Raw genomic sequence first — 21351 nt, forward strand, 5'->3', positions numbered from 1 at the left:
ATCATATTTGTATGGAGCTTTTTTAGAATTGTTTCAAAGCAGCTTTACAATATGAAAATTACAATCAACGATGCAAATTCAAATTCAGCTGTAAAGCATCTCAAAAAACCCAATAGTGCCATAATTTAGGCTACGTTAACACTGTCAGTCCAAATCCGATTTTTGTGCTTATTCAACTGAAATCTGATCAGATTTAGCAAGTGTAAATGGTAAAAAAAAATCACATGAAATGCAATTTTTACAAATCTGTTTCAAGCTACATTCATATGTGGTTTGAAATCCTATTCAAATCACATTTCTGGAGATCCATTTCAGTCCGTCCAATTTGATCGGATTTTGTGTGGTTTGTGACATTCTCTTGCCACGTAAAACGTAAATGTCAGACATTGTTATTTGGAAACATGCTGAAAGTCGTTGCTGAAACAAGGTTGTATTGTTGGAAAGTACCGGACGAGCAGAAAATGACAACAAAATAGAGACATGTTTTGAGTGTATACCTACCAATGCAGCGTCATTGCCATAGAAACAAATGCAGATACTCCTGAAATCGGATCTGAATTGTTGGGATTCACAATGGCCCCTTTCACACTGCAGGCAAAAGTGGCCCAAATCTGTTTTTTTGGGGGTCAAGTGACCAGGTCAGACTTCTTCAGAGGTAGTGTGAACACTCAAATCTAGCCCAGATCTGATTTTTTCAAATCAGACCTGAATCAGACCCAGATCTGATTTTTTTTCAATGTGGCCGCAGTGTGAACAACCAACGCGGATTTGATGCGACTTTTACGTCAATATACGTCGACATTTGTCACAATTATGCGTCGGCGAAGCCCTAGACACAACAGACACAGACAATAGCCTAACATTAAAAACTTGACTAGATATGGAGAACAGCGATGGAGCGAGTCAATGGAGGGAGAGTGAGGTGTTAGACCTAATTAGTATATGAGGAGATACTTCAATTCAAGCTAAACTAGAAGGATCCTACCGTAACCGCTCCGTTTTTGAAAAAATTGCACACGAAATGGAAGAACAGGGACACAGGAGAACAGCGTCTCAGTGAAACTATTCACATCACATTCCCACCACTCCTGGCTTCGTCTACGCATCCACACAGACCTCTGTAGTGAATTTGCAGCCATAAACCCGCAAAAGGCAAAAATAGCCAATTTTGCTCACTTTCTCTTCGTTCTTCTCCTCCTCAGCACCTGCTCATTAATGTTACGGCTTCCATTACACAAACATTTTGAAATAAATGCGAATATGCTTACTTCCTCCATAACCTCCCGAACTTTAGTGCAACCGCGTGCTGCGTCTGATGTCATTGTTATTGTTCTTTTGCGCATGCGGGTTAGTTTGAAACCTCAAACAGTTCACACTGCAATCAGATATAGGTCACATTTTAAAAGGTAATGTGAACAGCCAATCAAAAAATCGGATCTGAGCAAAAAATCAGAATTGAGCATTAAGACTTGCGGTGTGAACGGGGCCAATGTGGACAAGTCAGTCATTTTAGATCAGATTCCAATCTAATACACCAATAATCAGATTTGGACTAGCAGTGTGAACGTAGCCTTAGCTCAAGTCAATTCAGTGTTGATCCAGTTCAGTTTAATATCTGTGTAAAGTTCAATTATGAAACAAGTTCAATTGAGCTACTGTATAAGCAGGTCTACTGAAGACAATAGTTTTGTTATTCACTGAGTCAGGTCAATGTTGATTCAAATTAGTTCAATAGTGTCAATGTTTCAAAAAAACAAAAAAAGGTAAATTATGAAATGAATTTGATTCAGCTATAAGCAGCTCAACAGAAGACTAAAGTGTCATTATTCAGCTCAATTCAGTTCAAGTTTTGTTCTTAACTAATAGTGTCAGTGCAATCAAATCAGTAATATTTTTCTTGCCCTTACAACATCCTGCAAATATACATTTGAAGAATTATGTAGCCAACAATATATGCTTGTTTTCTGAAAAATCCATACAATATTCTAGGATTGTACATCCAGATACAGAGTGAGACCAAATCATCAATAATACTTCAGTATTGGTATACCGCAATCCGATGTTTGGTGCTCCTTTCTGTCCATCTTTCTCCGTCTCCCACACAACCCCTCCCAAACCTGACCATAACTCAGCCATGCGGAGAGAGTTTGTGATGGAGTTGGGTCAGCTGCACTGGGGTGAGTAATTAACTAGAATTAAGTCATTAAACTGTCCCAGCTGTGTCCATGAATATGTGTGAGCCCAAGCCGGTAATCCAGTCGCTACAGTCTGGCTGATAGGGAGAGGGGTGATGTGGGACCAGTACACGTCACTGGAAGCCCTGCTCACTCTTCCTCCTGCCAGTCCAACTCAAGAGCCAATCAAGCTGTATGTAGACTATTGCTAGCACACTTTAAGAGGCTAATTGTTTCGTGCTCGCTTGGAAATAAAATTAACCATCAACACATGTTTGCTCTCATTCTATAATGATTGTTAAAAGCAGGGCAATGAATCCTGGTGTGCTGTTAATTGATGAGAGGCTGTTCTGGGCCCTACGGTGCTGCTGGCAAGTGACCACGCAACATTTTCAGAGTTGGCATGAGGAAGAGTAACATGCCAAGAGCAGTTTGGATCTGTTAGTTATATAACAATTAGGGCTGGGTGATATACTGAATATTAACGATATATTCATGATGGTTTTTATGGTGATAAAACATTAAGCAACATTGTGATCAATTTAAAGCAGTGTAGACTAGACTAGTTTTATGATACTGTGTTGCAATTCTCGAGTTTGAGAACACCAAAGACAGATACTTTGTTATTGCTTCCATTTCAACTGTCTGTTTCAATTGGTTCAATGACCTCATCACTCATGAAAAATCACGTTATTAATATTTTTACTAAAACATATGAACATTTTTAGGTACTGCTGATGTCCAAAAGAATATATATGTTTTTAAATCATTCATTCTTGTGTTCATTTAGTGCAGGGATGTCCAAACCTTCTCCTTGAGGGTCAGTTTCCTGCAGAGTTTAGTTCCAGCTTGCCTCAACACACCTGTCTGGAAGATTCTAATCTTGAAGAATCCTGGTTCAGGTGTGTTAAATTAGGGTTGGGGTTAGACCTACTGGACAGTGGCCTTCCAGGAGCAGGATTGGACACCCATACTTTAGTGAAAAATGTGCATTTATTATTTAAATTCATTGACTGTATGTCCTGGTCTAAACATTTTGTATCTACTTTGCAAAGCTGTTTGATGGTTCTGATGGTTTGACATTCTCTACACAGTAAAAAAGATCAATAAGATATAACAACATCCCCTGGTTTCACAGACAGGGCTTAAGACTAGTCCTAGACTAAAATGTAAGTCTGAGCTGTTTCCACTGAAATAAACTTGCACTGACTGATCTTAAAAATATATCAGTGCCTTTTTAGTTTTAAGATGCACATCGGTAATGTTTTTTTCTAAGCATGTTTATAAAAAATACTTAAATGTCCTAATTGATCTATGGTCTAATCCTGGCTTAGTCTAAGCCCTGTCTGTGAAACCGGGCCCATATGTTTTTAAATTGCTTTAAAGGGATAGTTCACCCACAAATGAAAATTCTGTCAGCAATTACTCACCCTTATGTGTTTTTCCAACCCTGTAAGACTTTCGTTCATCTTTGGAACAGAAATTAAGATAGTTTTGATGAAATCTGAGAGCTTTCTTACTCCTTCATAGGCTTCAATGCAATTGCATCTGCCAGCCTGGAAAAGTTAGTAAAGACATCGTTAAAATAGTCCAAGTGACTACAGTGGCTCAACCTTAAGTTTATCAAGTGACGAGAATACTTTTTGTGCGCAAAAAAAAAGACTTTATTCAACTATTCATTTTCTTCCGTGTGGGCCTCTGATGTGAGTTCACGAGAGCGCCACGACGCATGCGCGAGAACTGAGAAGAACTGAACGAAAGTCTTACGGGCTTGGAACAACATGAGGGTGAGTAATTACTGACAGAATTTTCATTTTTGGGTGAACTAACCCTTTAACTCATCAAAATAAGTAAAGTTAAATTTTCAAATTTTTTATGTTACACAAGATTCAAATTATTTTTTAGTCGGTTTAATGCAATTTAAGTTGAAATTACTTAAACATTGTACTTAAATTTAAGGCATATTGCACAAATGATCAAGCTTCTCGGCCAAGGAAAATAATGTTTTAATGAGTGTTTAAAAATCACATTCAGTGGAACATCCTTTACTAGATATTTTCTATTATTATAATATTAATTGATGATTTTTAATAATGAATCTTCCATAATCAGTTACTGTAGAAAAGCTTTTGATGGCTGTCAGCCCAACAACAAGCAGAGATCAAATAGTAAGTTAAAAATTAGTGCTGTCAAACGATAAAAATATTTAATCACGATTAATCACATTAATGTCATAGTTACCTTGCAATTAATCGTAATTAATCGCACATTTTTATCTATTCTAAATGTCCCTTGATTTCTTTTTGTCCCATTCTTTTTTCTCATTTTAATGCTCTTATCAACATGGAAAAGTGGATCGGCTTGCTTTGTGCAAATGTTTTTTTTTATTGAAAACAACATTGGCATACTGTAGTGTTCAATTTCACACTAACATTCTCAATTGGAGCAGTCATTCACACTTGGAGAAAATAATCGCATCAGAGAATTCGCATCAGCTGTGTGCTTGGCCATCAAGTGGTATTTCAGACTGGCCGTGCTGCGATGATAGCTCAGTTCACAACGACAAAACACACAGATCACTTTGGTCTTGTCAATGGAACCATTTGGCAACTTTTTAAAAGTAAACTTTTCATTCAGAATCTTATTGGCATCCATTTCGGCGTCTCGCACTCGCCATCCACTCAAAACGTAACGTTAGCCTACTACTCTTCGGCCGGCTCGCAAGCCCAAACAAGTGTGTGCGGCGTGCCTGTTGTTTTGTTTCCGGTCTAGCTAGATCCGGTGTGGTTTTATAGTTTTTCTAACGTTACTAGTTGTTGCAACAGCATGTGAAAAAAACTACAAAGTTTGCTAGGCCAAAAAGAACGTTAATCTCACAATAAAAAAATTGACGCCGTTAAAATGGGTTTGCGTTAATGCCGTTAATAACGCGTTTAACTGACAGCACTATTAAAAATATATATAAAAATATTTATTATTACCAGTTTTTTGTTGTTTTGAACAATCAAACTGACTGTCTTTTTCATAAAACATTTAAAACATGCATTCTGCATGAATGGATTGGCACAAAGCTACATGAATTATGTAATTTATTCATCTCGCTTTTAAAAAGATACATATTTACATTGCAAGACAAACAAGGGGCTGTTAGACATACCACAACAACAAAAAAAATATGTAAAACATGTGCAGGTGTGGGAGGACGAGAGGCTTTTGAAATATGAGACGTGGGGTTGATGAATTGTCTGAAAATGAGTGTTTGACTGCGGGTTCATGTCTATGAACACCTTGCCTCTTCTCTCACTGCACTGGAATGCAGTGCGTCTGTCTCTCTCCAGGCACTTGGTAATCTCCTCCCAAGTAGGACAAGAGTAATCGCTAATAATACCTATTAGCTAATCAGCTGATTCCCATGAACCATTTTTATCTTTCTCTGAGAACTCACATTTCAAAATAAACAAAACCCGTCTAACCCATTGGACTCGGTTCAGTACCATCCAAGGTTTTGATCATCCTTAATAACAATGCTATGCATGAATAAACCCTAGCATGTGGTCTGTAGTGTTAACTTCAACAAGCATGCAGCTAGCAACAATTAAAGCTCTTTTTAATGCTCCTGTCTGCGAGTATCTGAGTGAGTGAACAATGAGGTATTGACAGAGTGGAGCTTAGATAAGGACAATTTTTCCTCATGAGTGGAGACACAACAGCGATTCTAGTCATTCGCACTTAGCGAGGGTCTCAAAGGGTGGATGGGGAAGATGAAGTGAGGTTAGGGTCATAATAGTACCAGTTAGTCTCCAAAATGCTGAATGATACAGAGAGTGAGGTCTTGCTGGAGGAGTTGTCTGAGCAAAACACTTATTAAAGTCTCACTTACACTCGAGCTTCCCTCAGAGTCTGGCCTTGGGCTGACTAGATATTTATCAAGCTGATAATTACAGCATTCCTAGACCCGTGTCACTGAGGTGTTTAGGGATTTTACAGCACAGCATCATCTAAAGGCTATTCAGACAGGAATTCACTAAAAAAATGAATTTAGCTTTTTGTTCAATTTGCTTGAAACGAGTTACTCCACTACAGTAATTTCAAGATGTTGTCACAACTTAATTTACAATTTACTTAACCCACTCAAGTTGACATTACTTGAATGTTGTGTGTGTGTTAGTAGCATTATAGAAACTAGTGCTGAATCTCATATTATACATCCTAAATAGAGAGGTGCAGGACGTCTGAACCCGGAAGTCTAATTCGCTGCTGGTTCTTTCAAGATTATCCTATTGGATTTTATAATTTATGAGTAAAATAAAGACAAACATAACTTGATGATTCTTTGATGTTATGTACTACAACATACACTGCACACACTCACACCCCAAACTATCTTATTATTAGAAACAGACATTTTCAAAAATGAACATACCAGCTTCAAAATTCTCGTTTTTGCTATGGGTGTGTGTCATTTATGTTATAGTACAAAACGTTAAAGTATGGTCAATATATGTTTACCACAGGCTTTTATTTTACACATGAATTGAAAAACCCTATTATAAAACTTCCGGGTTCTCACTCTACAGTTCCAAATATACTGGAATGGTTTAGTATTTCCTGTTAGAATCCAAAGTGCAGATTCCTTGCGCACTCTAACGGCTAATATTGCCCACAACACATTGTGCATTGGATGAGAATTTGATTAGAACTAAAAAACTACAAACATGGCGGATACGTGAGATTGATGGTTAGAGAGGTTTAGATAAAGGAGTTATAATAATTAAGTACATCATAATTAGTATGTGACCTGACAGACATACTTATTCAATGTTATCCACATTGTATTTCATCTACAAGAACATTGTGAACTTTTATAAAGGCACGTTTGGTCATTAACTTTTAAATGCATCATTATGCAAACACATGATGAGAGTCTCCGCATGAAAGACCCGCAACTGGCAGATCTACGTGCTACTGCATTTCTTTCCGATATCATAAGAAATTGAATTGAATGTGGGGGATTTTAACTTGGACAGATGATTGACAGGGCAGTTTAAACTGTGACAGGATGCACATAACTAAACAATAGAGTGGCCCTTTAAAGATGCAATTATAACGAAGTGTGTCCCAAAGCCTGTCTACTTTTCTGCTGCACACTCAAAAGTATGTACTTTTTCTTTACAAAAACAGTACATACTTTTAGGACATAGTATAAGTAGGCAAATTGGGAGCCAGCATAGAAACAGGATTTCCACTTCCCATGCCGAAATGCAGAAAAGGAGGAGACTAGTTAATGGTTTATGTTCTATTTTGTTAGTATGTTAAAGAGTTACTGTTATGTTGGTGTTTTTTTTTTTTGTTTGTTTTTAGCGCAATTTTCCACCGGACAAATTGCGATTGTTAACTCATGATTTCTGTTCTGTGCGTCTGTGCACACCAATCTTGCACTTCTATCTACTCCTCAACCAGACCACCTAGAGACTTCGGGTTTTCGGCATTATGTTAAAAAATCCAGGAAAAGATTTTCTATCTCTTAGTGTTGTGATCCCATGAGGTGAGAAAATTGCGCTAAAACACTCACTGAGTTTTTAGTACTTGTTTTTTTGGCCATTCTTGTGAAGTGGCATGTGCTTGGATTGAGGACATGATAACAAGATTCCAGAACACCTAATGTCATATGAGTAAAGAAAAGTTATCATTGAACAGTTTAGTTTTAGGTTTAGATGAGTTTACTCAATTTAGTTTAGTTCATTGTGTGGAACCACTCTTCATAGTTGAATTAAGTTGAGCCAAAAAAAAAAAAATTTGACTGTTGTTTTTCAGTGTGACGATCATGGGACAATGAGTTTTTGCTTAATTTATATACTGTACGCTATGGCACACTCACTCTTCTTCTAAGTGGTTAATTCCAGACTCAGTGTTAGACACGTTCTGCTATGGACTTCTATAAAAAGCAAAACATTGCAAGCCATTGTTATAAAACACTAAGTGATTTGACACAGCAATAAACACACCCATAAATGTTGAAATTACTGTTGAATAGGATTCATTATTGGCCAGATATCCAACTTCATGCTGGAGATGGCTAAAGAACAGGCCAGCAAACAAATGTGAAGCTCTCTTTTGCTCCATATCATCTAAGATTCATCATCGGTGAAATAGCCAACTTCATATGTCGGAGAACGGGCCAACTTTGATGCCGATACTGCTGAACTGTCCTGTCTTACAGCACTAGTGGTTGTTGAACTGTGACTTGAGCTGCTTAAAGTGTCTATCTGCTCTTCGCCTCCATCACTCGCCTATTTTAAGATATCGCGCCATTCCCGTTGCCTCTCTCCCATCCACTAGATGAACGATGACAAGAACTATCTCTCCTTTTAACCTTTGCCGCCCTGCTCTGAAATTCTTATCGCGAGCCTCTTGAAGCATTTGAAACAGATAATGGTCATTCACTGTCTGAGACGTATCCTCTGGTGACTTAGCTCATATAAAGGGCTCGTGGGAATGAGGGACCAGCCATATTATCCATATAAGTCAAGAGGGAACACAATCACATCCTCAATGATGTGAGTACTGTGGATTAGTTAACATCATTTAATATTATAGTGTTTGATGTTGTGAATTTTTTTTTTGCAATTGCAAAAGAAAAGTACTAAATGCTCTACTCTTAAAGGGATAGTTCACCCAAAAATGAAAATTAGCCCATGATTTACTCACCCTCAAGCCATCGGTGTATATGACTTTCTTCTTTCAGATGAATACAATCGGAGTTATATAGAAAAATGTCCTGGCTCTTCCAAGCTTTATAATGGCAGTGAATGGTTGTTTCTGTTTTAAAGTCCATAAAAGTGCATCCATCCATGATAAAAGTGCTCCACACAGCTCATGGGGGTTGATAAAGGCCTTCTGAAGCGAAGCGATGAGTTTGTGTAGAAAAACAGAGAGTAAATCATGGGCTAATTTTCATTTTTGGCTGAACTATCCCTTTAACACCTGTGCATTAGGCAGCAAGTCATTTTAATCAATTAATATTTCATTTAAAATTGTGGTATTTTTACATAGTTTAGTTGTTGTTGACTTGGTGGTGGCAGGCTACATGTATTAAAGATATATTTTATTGATTTGTTATTTCAAACTCGTATGACTTATTTTTATAATGCAGATGACCATATTTTCTGAGAACATAGACTTTAATTCAAATCTATTTGTGCAGTGAAAATTAGCCAAAATTGAAATCATTAAATACATTTAACGATGACAGAATTTAAATTTAAAGTATTCCTTTAAAATACATAATGCAATGCAAATAGAACAAAAATAAATGTTGTCATTGATTTTAACCTAATATATGCATGCACATCACTGTATGTAAGCTGTTCACTCATCGCACATCTGTGTTTTAGTTAGGAGGAGTTGCGCACTGCGGAGGAGCTTCTGTTCTTTTCCAGATAAACCAAAAAAAAAAAAAAACTGAGCTCATCTTGCAAGCTTTGCATCTCTTAAATTAGGGTTATGTTGTTACTGCAATGAAAGCTATGAAAAACTATGAGACACTATAAGTTTGTGGACGGAGCAGAGAAGAATTTATGGTCTCATGTCACCATGCCAATGATTCATTTGCAGATTTCCCCGTGTGCTGTCTGATAAAAAAAAATAGCACATCAGTAATTTTGAGGCCAACTTTTTGGTGTCTGGAACAAACAGTAGTGGATATGACTCACTGCTCCATTCGCATCCAAGAAGTACACAGGAACACACGCATGCACGGGTGGATACTCTCTTACCCACCTATTTAATTTCCTTCGGCCTTGTCTGTTTTGGCAGGCCGGAGACTCGACTGGTCAGCTGCGAGGTTTTCCCGTCTCCAGGCTGGATTTGAGACGTGCGAGCAAAGGAGAAGTCAGATTAGGTTGACGCGAGCTGTTTTTCCAAGGTCTCCCCACGCTCCGCGCCATTGTTATTGTAGGAAAGCGATAATACTTCTCACTTGAATCATAGCCCCCGCTATAGCCATGCTTAACTCCAGCGTGCACACAGATGTATCAGATTAAATCGTATCTCCGAGTCCTCGCAACACTCCGACTCCGGGACTGCCAGAAGGCCCGTAGGCAACGACTAAATTGCTTTGGTTTCAGTACACAAGGAGGCTGGCCCAGACAAGCTGGATCAGCACATTAGATGTGAATCCCTCCCAGATTTGAAGGCAGCCTTTAGCACAATTATTGATTTAGAGGGATGATTAGATTTAATTGAAGAAGACTGTTCCTACCTGTAGCTCCGCTGGAGGCTTCGGGAGCAGCGGATAGACGCCCCACCTAAATTCATGGTGACAGGACAGACGAAGCCAGTTATTTTCTACAGAGAGGTTTTTACATGGCCAATAAACTTTAATAAAACCTCACAGCAGACACATCGCTCGCTCGATTGTATGAAAGTACTAAAGTGGTTACCGTTGTATTTGTCAGCTATAAGAGAGAATCAAAAATAATTGATGAAAATGTTGGAACCCCTGCAAAATCCTCTCTCGCTAACATTTCCACATTACAGTTATCATGAGTAGCAATTACTAAAACAAAGTAGCATGACTTAAATCATTTATGTGCTAAATCATTATTTAATAAATGTTGTTATTCCTTGAAGGTTCTTAGAAACATCTCAGCCTCAGTGGAGATGTTTGTAGCTTGATTTTACTTGTTGCTGAGTGGTGAACGTGCGAGTATGAATTACACCCTCAGCACTGCACAACCATAATTCTCAAAGTTTATCAGATTTTTCTCCGATTGTCGACCCGCTTTGTATTGTTACAATGCTGGTAGTATATATAAATTAGCTATCTTTATTCAAGAAGGGGAGGTTGGATGGAACTGACAAAATGACAGTTTCTTTCAGTTTTTCCCCCCTCCGTTTGACCTAAAACAGTGTTCATTGTCATCCAGTTTGAAATATTGACTACAAACATGGAGGTTTTTCAGATTTCCCATGGCGTCGTTCTCTCCATATTTAACATTTTTTGCAGCCTTTAGCTACTGCCTACAACATGCATGGATCTTTCACTGGAAACTGAAAATAAACCTCTCCCACTAAACGCTTAAGGTTTAGTGGCACACTGTGTCCGAAAATCTCATCCGAAATTTTCGCACATTAAAAAATAAATACGACCTCACGTTGTGTCAATCACGTTTACACACTGCCTCCTAAACTTTCGTCTGTCATCAAAAAAAATTGGATCGGGTTTGATTTTCGGCGTTTTTCGCATCCGTAGCAAACATTTTAAGAGGTGTTTTGACAATTCAGAGCCACCAAATGACGAATACGAAAAAACGCATACGAACTCAGTTCGAACTCAGTGTGCAAGGACTTTTACTCTTTGAATTCTTGCACCAGGGAACAATACAAGTCGACACCATTATTACTAAATGTTTGCTAAGAAGTATTTCCTACTAAGCCAAGGCCATATTTGACTCTGGTCAAGTGTATCCATAGCAGACTGGTGGGAGTGGCTTTGAATGGCAACATGTGCAGTGCATTATGGGTGTTGAAGTTTTCCAACAACAGCCTTTTTTTCTCAAATCACTAGTTAGGAAGCACTTATGTACATGTTTCCCCTTTCTACTGCATATGTAGCCTCGTTTTATTGAAAGCCCATTTTACCAGAGATGAAGTACCAATTTAATATGACCATTGAATATTATATGCTAATTTTAAGGCTTGAAAACATGAGGCCTAAAACTGTAGCTTGCCTCTCTGCCAGTTTAATCATTTTTGACATTATGCTCAATTTGGAAGCTACACTGAACCACACAAATGTCAAATATTCGTGCACAGAACCCACCTAAGAGTACAACCATATAATCGCAAATAGGCTAGATCTAATAGGTCTCCCAGGATGTGGATAAAAGCCTGGGCGCTGAGACGCCAAACACTATGGGCATCACAGTGCATTGATTGGGGCCAAACACTCGGCTAATGAACCTCCTCAATGCCAGGTAGTATGGCGGCCATAACCACCCAATACCCCGCACAGCTGATCTGGATCCCCTTGGATCAACTCTCTGCCAGAGAACCCAGCACCACGCGCCTGTTGGAGAGATACTGCAGCCATTTGGTTGGCATTCACGCTTCCTGACGTTTTATCATGTCCATTCCTGCACTGCCATCGATGTAAGTGAATGCCACCATAGAAAACATCAGGGGATCTGTTAGTCCATATGAAAATGGTTAACTTGGTCAGAAGAATTTGGATATGCAGGATGTTCATAAAGGACAAAAAATAGGACAACATTGAGCAACACTCTGGTTCCAATCATTAAAGTGGCAAACTATTCAGTCCCAAAAGACATACTGTGCTCTCAACTGTCTAGCGTATCATTTTATGTTTCATCTTTTTTAATCCAGCATCAGAGTCTGATAAGGAAATGAATGCTGTGATAGTTAAAGGAATAGTTGACTTAAAAATTAAAATTCTATCAGCATTTACTCTTCAGCAAGTTGTTTCAAACCTGTATGAATTTATTTCTTCTGCTGAACACAAAAGAAGATATTTTGAAGAATGTCGGTAACCAAACAGTTGATGGACCCCATTGACTTCCATAATATATATATTTGTTTCTACTATGGAAGTCAATGGGGTACATCAACTCTTTAGTTCCCAAAATTCTTCAAAATATCTTCTTCTGTATTCAGCAGAAGAAAGAAATTCATACATGTTTGAAACAACTTGAGGGTGAGTAAATGATGACAGAACTTTCTTTTTTAAGTCAACTATTCCTTTAAGTGCATGAAGTGTCCAGTTTTTCGGTTAATTAAGTGCATCATCCAGGTGAACACGCTACTCACACTACAGAATGGCAAAGAATAGTGCATGTGAATTGGGAAGCACCTTTTGTGTGTTTGTCATTTTGCTCTCTACTGAAACAAAGTCCATCATTGTCCGTCAGCCGTGACCTTGCACATTTGAGGTGTATGGCGTGAAGGGACTTTGGGCTGTGAAACACGTGTTTTTGACATTGCCCTCTGTGAGAACAGCCCACTGTGAACAGAGCCGAGAGGCCAAAGAATCAGCATCACAAGTGCAACACGATCCCTTAACTTCAGTTCTGCCAGGCAAATTCCGCACTTATGGAGCACATTCAGGGGACATTTTTTATGTCCCGCTACGGCACAGCCAACTCCAAGTGCAGCTAGCTCCGAAAGGTCTTCCCCATGTTTCTTTCGGGACTCGCACGGCGCGTGTTCTCCATCCCGGTTTGCGCCGGCTGCCACGACCCACTCAATATAGACAGTATATTTCAGCAGTCAACTTTTGGCTCTCGTAGGCAAGACAGATGAAAACGCAGCGGTGGCAGTATGAGATTTCAGCGCGGGTCCAGATTAAACTGGACTCTCCCAAATGAGAGCTGACAGGCTCAACGAGCGGCAGATCATTTCTGGTGAGCGCTGCAGTCTGTGGAGCCGCCCCCACGGAGCAGAGGTGAGCCGGTAAGGATGATAACTCATACCCTTAATTGAATCGTGGCTTTAAATTTCATAATACAAGATGCCCATGTGACAGCTGCCGAAAAAAATGAGGCGATGGAGCCAAGGGTATAGCATAATAAGAGGAAGGGAGGAGGGGGAAACGTCTCGGGCACATCGAGCGAGGTACGGGGGATATTCTTCTTTGATAACGGATAGCCTCCAGTTGTATGGACCATTATTCCAAGCACACCTTACAAAGCAAATGAACTTGACAGATGGTTGTGTCACCCAAACCCTTGACTACCGGGCCGATTATGCAGAAAACAATACAATAGAAAAGGGAATCATTACCAAAGGAACTCGGTTAGTCCGCCGAGGACAATGCCATGCATAGGAACAAAATTACACTTGTGAAATTGGACAGTGAGAATGAGTTTAACATAAAGTGGGTTACAGCCAGGCAATCTGTCATAGCTAAAGCTATTGTCTGGGCCTGCTTGCATGGCATATGAAGTCATCTGTCATCTTTCTGGCTCTATTAATGGTCGCCGCTCAATTCTTAAACGATAGCTTTCACCAGGGCGGACCTGCCAGTCCGTGCATGCAGATGAGATCCCGAGCCTCTCACGCACGTACCGAACATCGGCGTGCAACGAGCGGGAAGTTGGCTTTGTTGACATGGCGTCTTTGGCATTTTTAGGGTGAGCTTGCTGTATGTAAGCTGCATTTTTTATTGCAAAACATTGAGCTTCTGTGTTGGTCATGTTTGACAGCAGAGTTTGGACACCTTCTCTACGACAATTCTTCTGGAGTTAATCGCACATGGAAGTTCAAAACTCTACCATCATAATACGTGGGCCGTGAAGAGAGTTCATAGACATGATGTGTTTCCAGTCAGTGCTTTTGAACTGATGTATGTGGATGGCATAGTTATATTTTTTGTTTTTCCATCTGACTGCCATTTATTATGATGCAACCCTTTACTGAGAAAGAAGGTAAAGAAGTCCAAATCCATGTGGATTAACCCTAGAACACTTCAAAATAAATGCATATAACAACTTGTTTTTTATCGATGGAAATAAAATGTAAAGATGATTTAGATATCTATTGATCAAAATTAATTTAAAGATGACTGGTTATGGCATAAAACCTCCACTAAATAAACAAATGCAAGTATTAGAACTAGAAAGTGTTTGAATCTAATCTAAACTAGCGTATATCCACATTTTGAGCTCAAATACACAGCAGCAAATAACTATATTAAATATGTCTATTTGCTGTTAGGTGTGGTTTTTCATTAAGGACATAGTGGACCCATGCAGCGAGGAGCTGTATTTGAACAAACTTGCTATTAACATACATTCTAAATATTATTCTGAACATGAACATAGAGGTATTAATACAAATTCTTTTAATATAACAATTGGCAACTGTAAATGTGAAAAAAATCTAGTAAAATACCTCTTTTAGGGCTAAAAATACATTGACCTTGTAAGTTGAAATAATGAAGCTCGAGGAATAGTTTATCACTGTCTCTTTAATGTGAACAAAACAATGTGGACTAAAATGAACTCTCAGCATGCACAAGTGCTATAAATGCTACTTGGCTGAACATTGAGTTTATTAGAGCCCAGATTTCCTTTTAATTGCCTGAAATATCGAGGACTCAACCACAGTTCGGCAGCCATGTGTTTGTTAAAGCCCCAGCAAACATTTCTCTTTCTTAATGAACTCTCCTCCTTGTCTCATTACTCCGCCAATTCACAAGTCAAACCCAGAGCAGCCAATATAGAGCTTGCAGCCCGCCGTTAGGTGCGTAAACATGAACGAATCAAAGCCCCGTTTGTGCCGCAGCACACTGCAACTTTTCAGGAAGAGAAATAGGCCTTAAAATAGGAAATGTCACACTAGCTTGTAAGGGACTAACAGAGCTGTATCTTGAAAAGAGGGCAAGAGCGAGTCAAAATCGTCTCTTTAAATGACTTCGATCTCTTGTGCGATGAATCACAGAGAGTTGCAAATCCTTTTTAGCTAATTGCTACCAGCTCGTGAGATTCTCCCCCCGTGTTCAATATCAATTTTCAGGGCCAAAGGAGATAGTGCATCTCCCCGGAGTCCTCCAGCTACTCTGATAAAACTGCACAACAGCACTTAGCGAGTTCAGCTGGGGGAAAAAGAGAGCGGGGCCATCTTATTCACAGCTGCTAGTGGTAATGAAGGAGAAAAAATCAGACAATCGAAGTGAGGCAGCGAGCTTCCTGGTGCCATGCGCTCCGTGACCTTCTAGGGGAGAGACGTACACGTTTACAGCACCGATTTCAGCCAGAAAAGCAAAACCGGTTCCGCACATAAATATGTGCATGACGCCTGCATAGGTTCTGATTATGAAATGGGTTTTTTTCTCACATAAAATCTGCTGATGAGCCACATTCAAAGTTCTTGGAAAATAGCACAAATAGAGTAGGTATATAACACTTAGTAATGTCAGGGTGCCAAGTACTTCTTACAGAACATTCATTTCATTTCCGTTTTTTTTCCCCAATGCCTTTGAATCAGCTGGTGGCTTTTTTTTTTTTTTTTTTTTTTTTTTGGGATGTCCCAGACAGCAACATAGTGTTGGCCGAGATCCGGCCCACATCTTGGCCATGTGGAATCCATGTGTACCAGATGTGGGCCAGATCTGAATCGACACTACGTTGCTGTCTGGGATATAAATCAGTTCTCCTTAAAGACCCCCCGGGGGGTAAAAATCAAGTTTTTAATGTTGTTTACATGTCTATGTAGTGTTTTTAATATGCTTTAAGACAAATCATGTCACAAACTACCTTGTAACCAATCATGTCAACGTGCCGACGAGCTTTAGCATATCATTAACAGTAAACTAGCAGGGGTGTCTCAAGAGAAGCCAGGTTATCCTGGTAAATTTTTCTGTTGATATGAAAAATCTTTCTCCATTGATGATTGTTAGAAGGCAGCTATTTGACTCTGAGATGGTGAACGGGACATTAGCATGTAACATTAGCAACACATTATTAGCTTGTTTGATAATGTAGTCAAGAAAAGGCTAATCATATTAATTACCGTTATGTGTCTGACGTTGTAAAGAGCGAAACCATTGTGCAGCGTTTACCTCAGTAAGTTGGCCGTGTGGATCTCTGAGCTGGTGTGAGTGAGGGGAGGCGGGGCTAATTAGCATATTAATGGATTCGGATATACTAAATGAGGCAAGGGTGTATAGTTACATTCAAACAAATTTATGACATGAAGAAATTATTTCACTGGGAAAAAAAAAATGTAATTTTGGTGATACAATTATTGACTAAAGGGGGACTTTAAATTCACACAGGCAGGAACCACAGGTTTAGAGATCACAAATAAACGAAATCACACAATACTAACTTTTTGCCATTGCTTTATCATTTAAAAGCAAATGATCTTCTTCATATATTTTGCTTGAATAGCTTGCATCTTTCTTTAAAATGAATGCTACTTTGCTTGATGTTTTATCATCAAGTGCAATGCCATTGAGACAATATTGTTGTATGCTTCAAACCATTAAAACATGGTAAACAGAGTAAAAGAGTTAGGCTAAAGAACTTTGCTTCAACTTTGTTTGATTGTTCATAAATGTAATTCATTTGAGGTCATATTTTTTTGCCACATACATGACTATACAGTGCTTGTATTGCTGATATCATGATTTTACTCTCTTGTGGCTTATTGCTTTATTGTGCAACTGGCAACGTTAAAAACTGTCTGGTGTCAATATTATTTGTATTATTTTGTATATTATATATTTCTGTTTTTCCACAGTGTAAAAGCAGTTTTTTGGGGTCTTAGTGTGTTCAGAAGTCAAAGTGTTTACTGGCGCCAGCGGTCTTTACCCTTGAACACCTAAAAGTCAAACTTGAAGTGCAGGAGTCAGTGGTTGGCAGAACCTCCCCTGACACTCGCTGTTCAGGCCTCGGCCTCTGCAATTAAAGAGACACCTTTGCTTTTACAGCAATAATTGAAAAGTGTGAAGTAAATAGGGTCCAGTCAATAATAATTTCAGCACTTTCACTCCCTTCCTCCCAACACACACACACAAACTCTCTTGTGATTTACGGCTGTTCTCAGTCCTCTTCTATACACTGCACTTCACCTTTGTTCCTCTCACCATCAACATAATCCGCATTAATAAGTAGAGCTTGTAGTCTGTAACTTTAAGTCTTAAAAAAAACCACATGATTTCTCAACAGCAGCTGCCAGTACTTGAAAACAATGATTGCTAGACATAAAGACCATATTAGGTGATGAAGAGCAACTTTCATGTTGAAGTTTTAAGCTTTTGAAGGGAAAACAGCCTTTGCTTTGTTTAATAAACATCTGGGAACAATCTACAACTTGATTAATCATTCGTTCACGGCAATATATCCATAATGGACTCCTTTTGCATCACCCATGAAGGTAAATTAGCTTCACATGTCAAAATCCACCTATAAAACTATTTATTTATTTATTTATTTAGGCTATTTTAATCTGATTTAGTTGAGAAAACATGATTTAGTGTGTGTGTGTGTGTGTGTGGTTCAGGTATTCCCATTATGTGGACAAAATCCCCACAATGATGGCAATATCTGAAATCCTTGTCCTTGGTGGGATATTTTTTGGTCCCCATGAGGAAAACAGCTTATAAATCATAGTAAGTGATGTTTTTTGAAAATGTAAAATATCTGTGTGATGGGTAGGTTAGTGTTTAGGGGAGATAATTTACTGTTTGTACAGTGTAAAAATCATTATGTCTTGTCCCCATAAAACATGAAAACCTGTGTGTGTGTGTGTGTGTGTGTGTGTGTGTGTGTGTGTGTGTGTGTGTGTGTGTGTGTGTGTGTGTGTGTGTGTGTGTGTGTGTGTGTGTGGTGGTGTTGTTGTTGTTGTTGTTGTGTTAAACAGCTTTTTAAACAGATTAACTGATGCTTCAGTTTGTACATAGTTTAATCTTCCTGGTATCCTGATGTAGAAAACACAGTAAATAATAAAGTTAAACCTCAAATATCCCGCCTGTCTGAGAAAGCCTGGACCAGTTTCACAGACAGAGCTTAGATTAAGCCAGGATTAGGCCTTAGTTCAGGACATTTTAGAATATTTAAGTTGCTTTTATAAATGTGCCATATAGAAGAAAACATTACTTGTGTGTATCTTGAAACAAAACAATGGCATATTTTAAGATATCAGTGCAAGTTGCTTTCAGTTGAAACAGCTCAAACATGCATTTTAGTCTGGGACTAGACTTAAGCATTGTCTCTGAAACTGGGCAAATGTGTCTTAAAGGTGCTCTAAGCGATGTTGGGTGACGTCTAGGGTTGGGTATTGGTTAGGTTTTATCCGATACCAGTACCTACTCGGTATTTTTCAAACGGTTCCGGTGCTTAAACGGTTCTTGAAACGGTACTTAAGAAAACTAAACCGCACACACTTTATCAAAAAAATAATACCTCTGTGTGTGTGTGTGTGTGTGTGTGTGTGTGTGTGTGTGTGTGTGTGTGTGTGTGTGTGTGTGTGTGTGTGTGTGTGTGTGTGTGTGTGTGTGTGTGTGTGTGTGTGTGTGTGATTTTCTGAAAAAGATTTTCTGATTTCTGATTAAATGAAAAATTGTGCCCTTTAAAAGGCTACTGATGTAGCACAAAACACTTGAGTTAAGATCAAAATTTTGTCTTCTTATATTATGACTTTTACAAAACAGAGAAATATCTGACACTGAGCAGAAATATTTAACACACAGTATAGCCATATAAATATACTTGATATTGATATACTTCATACTTGATATTCAAGATTTGCAGTTGGCATTAAAATAGACTTACCCGAAGAGGAACGCTGGCAGCTGAACTTGAACTTTAGTCAAGCGTGTCAGAGGTTTTGGGTTCTAATCCGCATTCGTAGTTTTTATTTATTTATTTATTTATTTTTTTAAACCGATTATGCTCATCAGTGGTTGTATATCAAGCAGGGACACTTTGTGTCCATTATATTTTGAGATTTCACCAGAACGAATAGATATGAGGCACCGTCTAGGGCTTAAATCAAACTTCATTCACGCACATATGAAACCCTTGCATACACATGTACTAGGTAGTCACACATACATGTATACTACTGAATGCTCAAACTAATACATATGAAATGCACAACTTCTAAAGTCGCTCACGCACACACACGCAAACTACACACACGAGACGCACGGAACTCTCCGCGCACATACTCATCTGAGACGCGAGCACACACACACACACACACACACACACACACACAAACTCTCCGCGCACATACTCATCTGAGACGCGAGCACGCACACACAAACTCTCCGCGCACATAATCATATAGACGGCGCCTCATAAATAGATCGATCTCCGCAACGTATTGAAGCGCGCGTCCGAGTGAAAACAGTGCGGTGTGCGCGAGCCACAAGAGAAAACACTGTATCCGCGCCACTGATCGCAGCGGCAACAAGCACTTTGATCACTTGATTTAAAAAACACATTTCAGCGCTAGATCTCTTATTTAACAAACGAACTAAATGAACGCTCTGCTGGTTAACTGGAGATGTTTTATTATTGGATCATTCGTGCCGCGAGATGTTTTATAGGGGGCGGTAAAAAACGTCAGGCACCGAAATCAGGCACCGAAAGTTTCGTTCTTATTCGGTCTGGTTACTACCATTTACGTCAGAACCGGTTCCCTATTGGAACCGAGTTTCGGTACCCAACCCTAGTGACGTCACTTCTTGTTGACTTTCGAAGTATTGTCAAACAAAACGGAGGCTAGCTCGACCCTCCCTCCTCCTCATCCCGTCCCCTCCCCCTCCCTTCTGTGCTTTTCCGATGTAAATTCGGGACTTTGCGTTCCTTCAACTTTTTCCCTCTTCTTTGCTATTTGTTCATCGGAACATCGTCTCTTTGTTCGTGTGTCGGCCATATCAAAATTCAAGAGAATATAATTCTAACGTTAGTCGTTGTCGTTGTCTAGGACATCTCTCCTCTAGCTAACTTCCCTCTTCATGCTTCTCTCTCATCCACTCCCCACACCCCCCTTCATGTGCACGCGCATTAACCCCCCACCCCCAAATCATTCTTGTCGGTTATTGGCTAGAGCACGGTTTGTTATGTTTCGTGGTCCAGGCTGGGCCTGTTTGTTTTTGTTGCAGTTTGTGGAGCCTGGGCTGTCTACAGAGACGGCGTTTTTTTTACAGTGTGTTCAGGGGACAGGCAGCTAGCGGATAGTGAGGAGATGTTTGCTGTACGTGATAAAAAATGTTTCGGCCTAAAAAAATACTAAACGACAGGGGTGCACATAACTGGTGCTCACGTGTGGTAAAAATAAACGACGCGCAGCAGAAAACATGGAAGGAAGCGCTTTTGAGTACCAACATTTTGGCCCAAAATGTTGGTACTCAAAAGCGCTTCCTTCCATGTTTTCTGCTGCGCGTCGTTTATTTTTACCACACGTGAGCACCAGTTATGTGCACCCCTGCTAAACGACTCATTATCTTACTGTCATCACCCTGAAAAAAAAAAAAATAAAGTATCACTTAGACTTTCATAGATCATAAGACTTTGAGTTTGTTTCATTGAAGCATTAACTGTATCATATGTTCCTCCTAAATTTCTGTAGAATGAATAAACGTGGAAGTGAATTACTCAATCGCTGAGATCATTTGCCGCCATGTTGGAGTTCAAATTGATTGATG

General features: G+C 39.2%; 1 long non-coding RNA gene across 1 annotated transcript in view; it reads right to left on the minus strand.

The window, feature by feature from the left end:
- The window catches only part of LOC307172118, a 32411-nt gene that overhangs the window by 2479 nt on the left and 8581 nt on the right, over positions 1-21351 (minus strand). Inside the window, exon 2 of the long non-coding RNA XR_013823662.1 lies at positions 9954-10480. This is a non-coding gene — a long non-coding RNA (uncharacterized lncRNA). The remainder of the gene's footprint in view (positions 1-9953; positions 10481-21351) is intronic.

This window comes from Squalius cephalus (genome assembly GCF_949319135.1).
Source record: "Squalius cephalus genome assembly, chromosome: 15".
NCBI lineage: Eukaryota > Metazoa > Chordata > Actinopteri > Cypriniformes > Leuciscidae > Squalius > Squalius cephalus.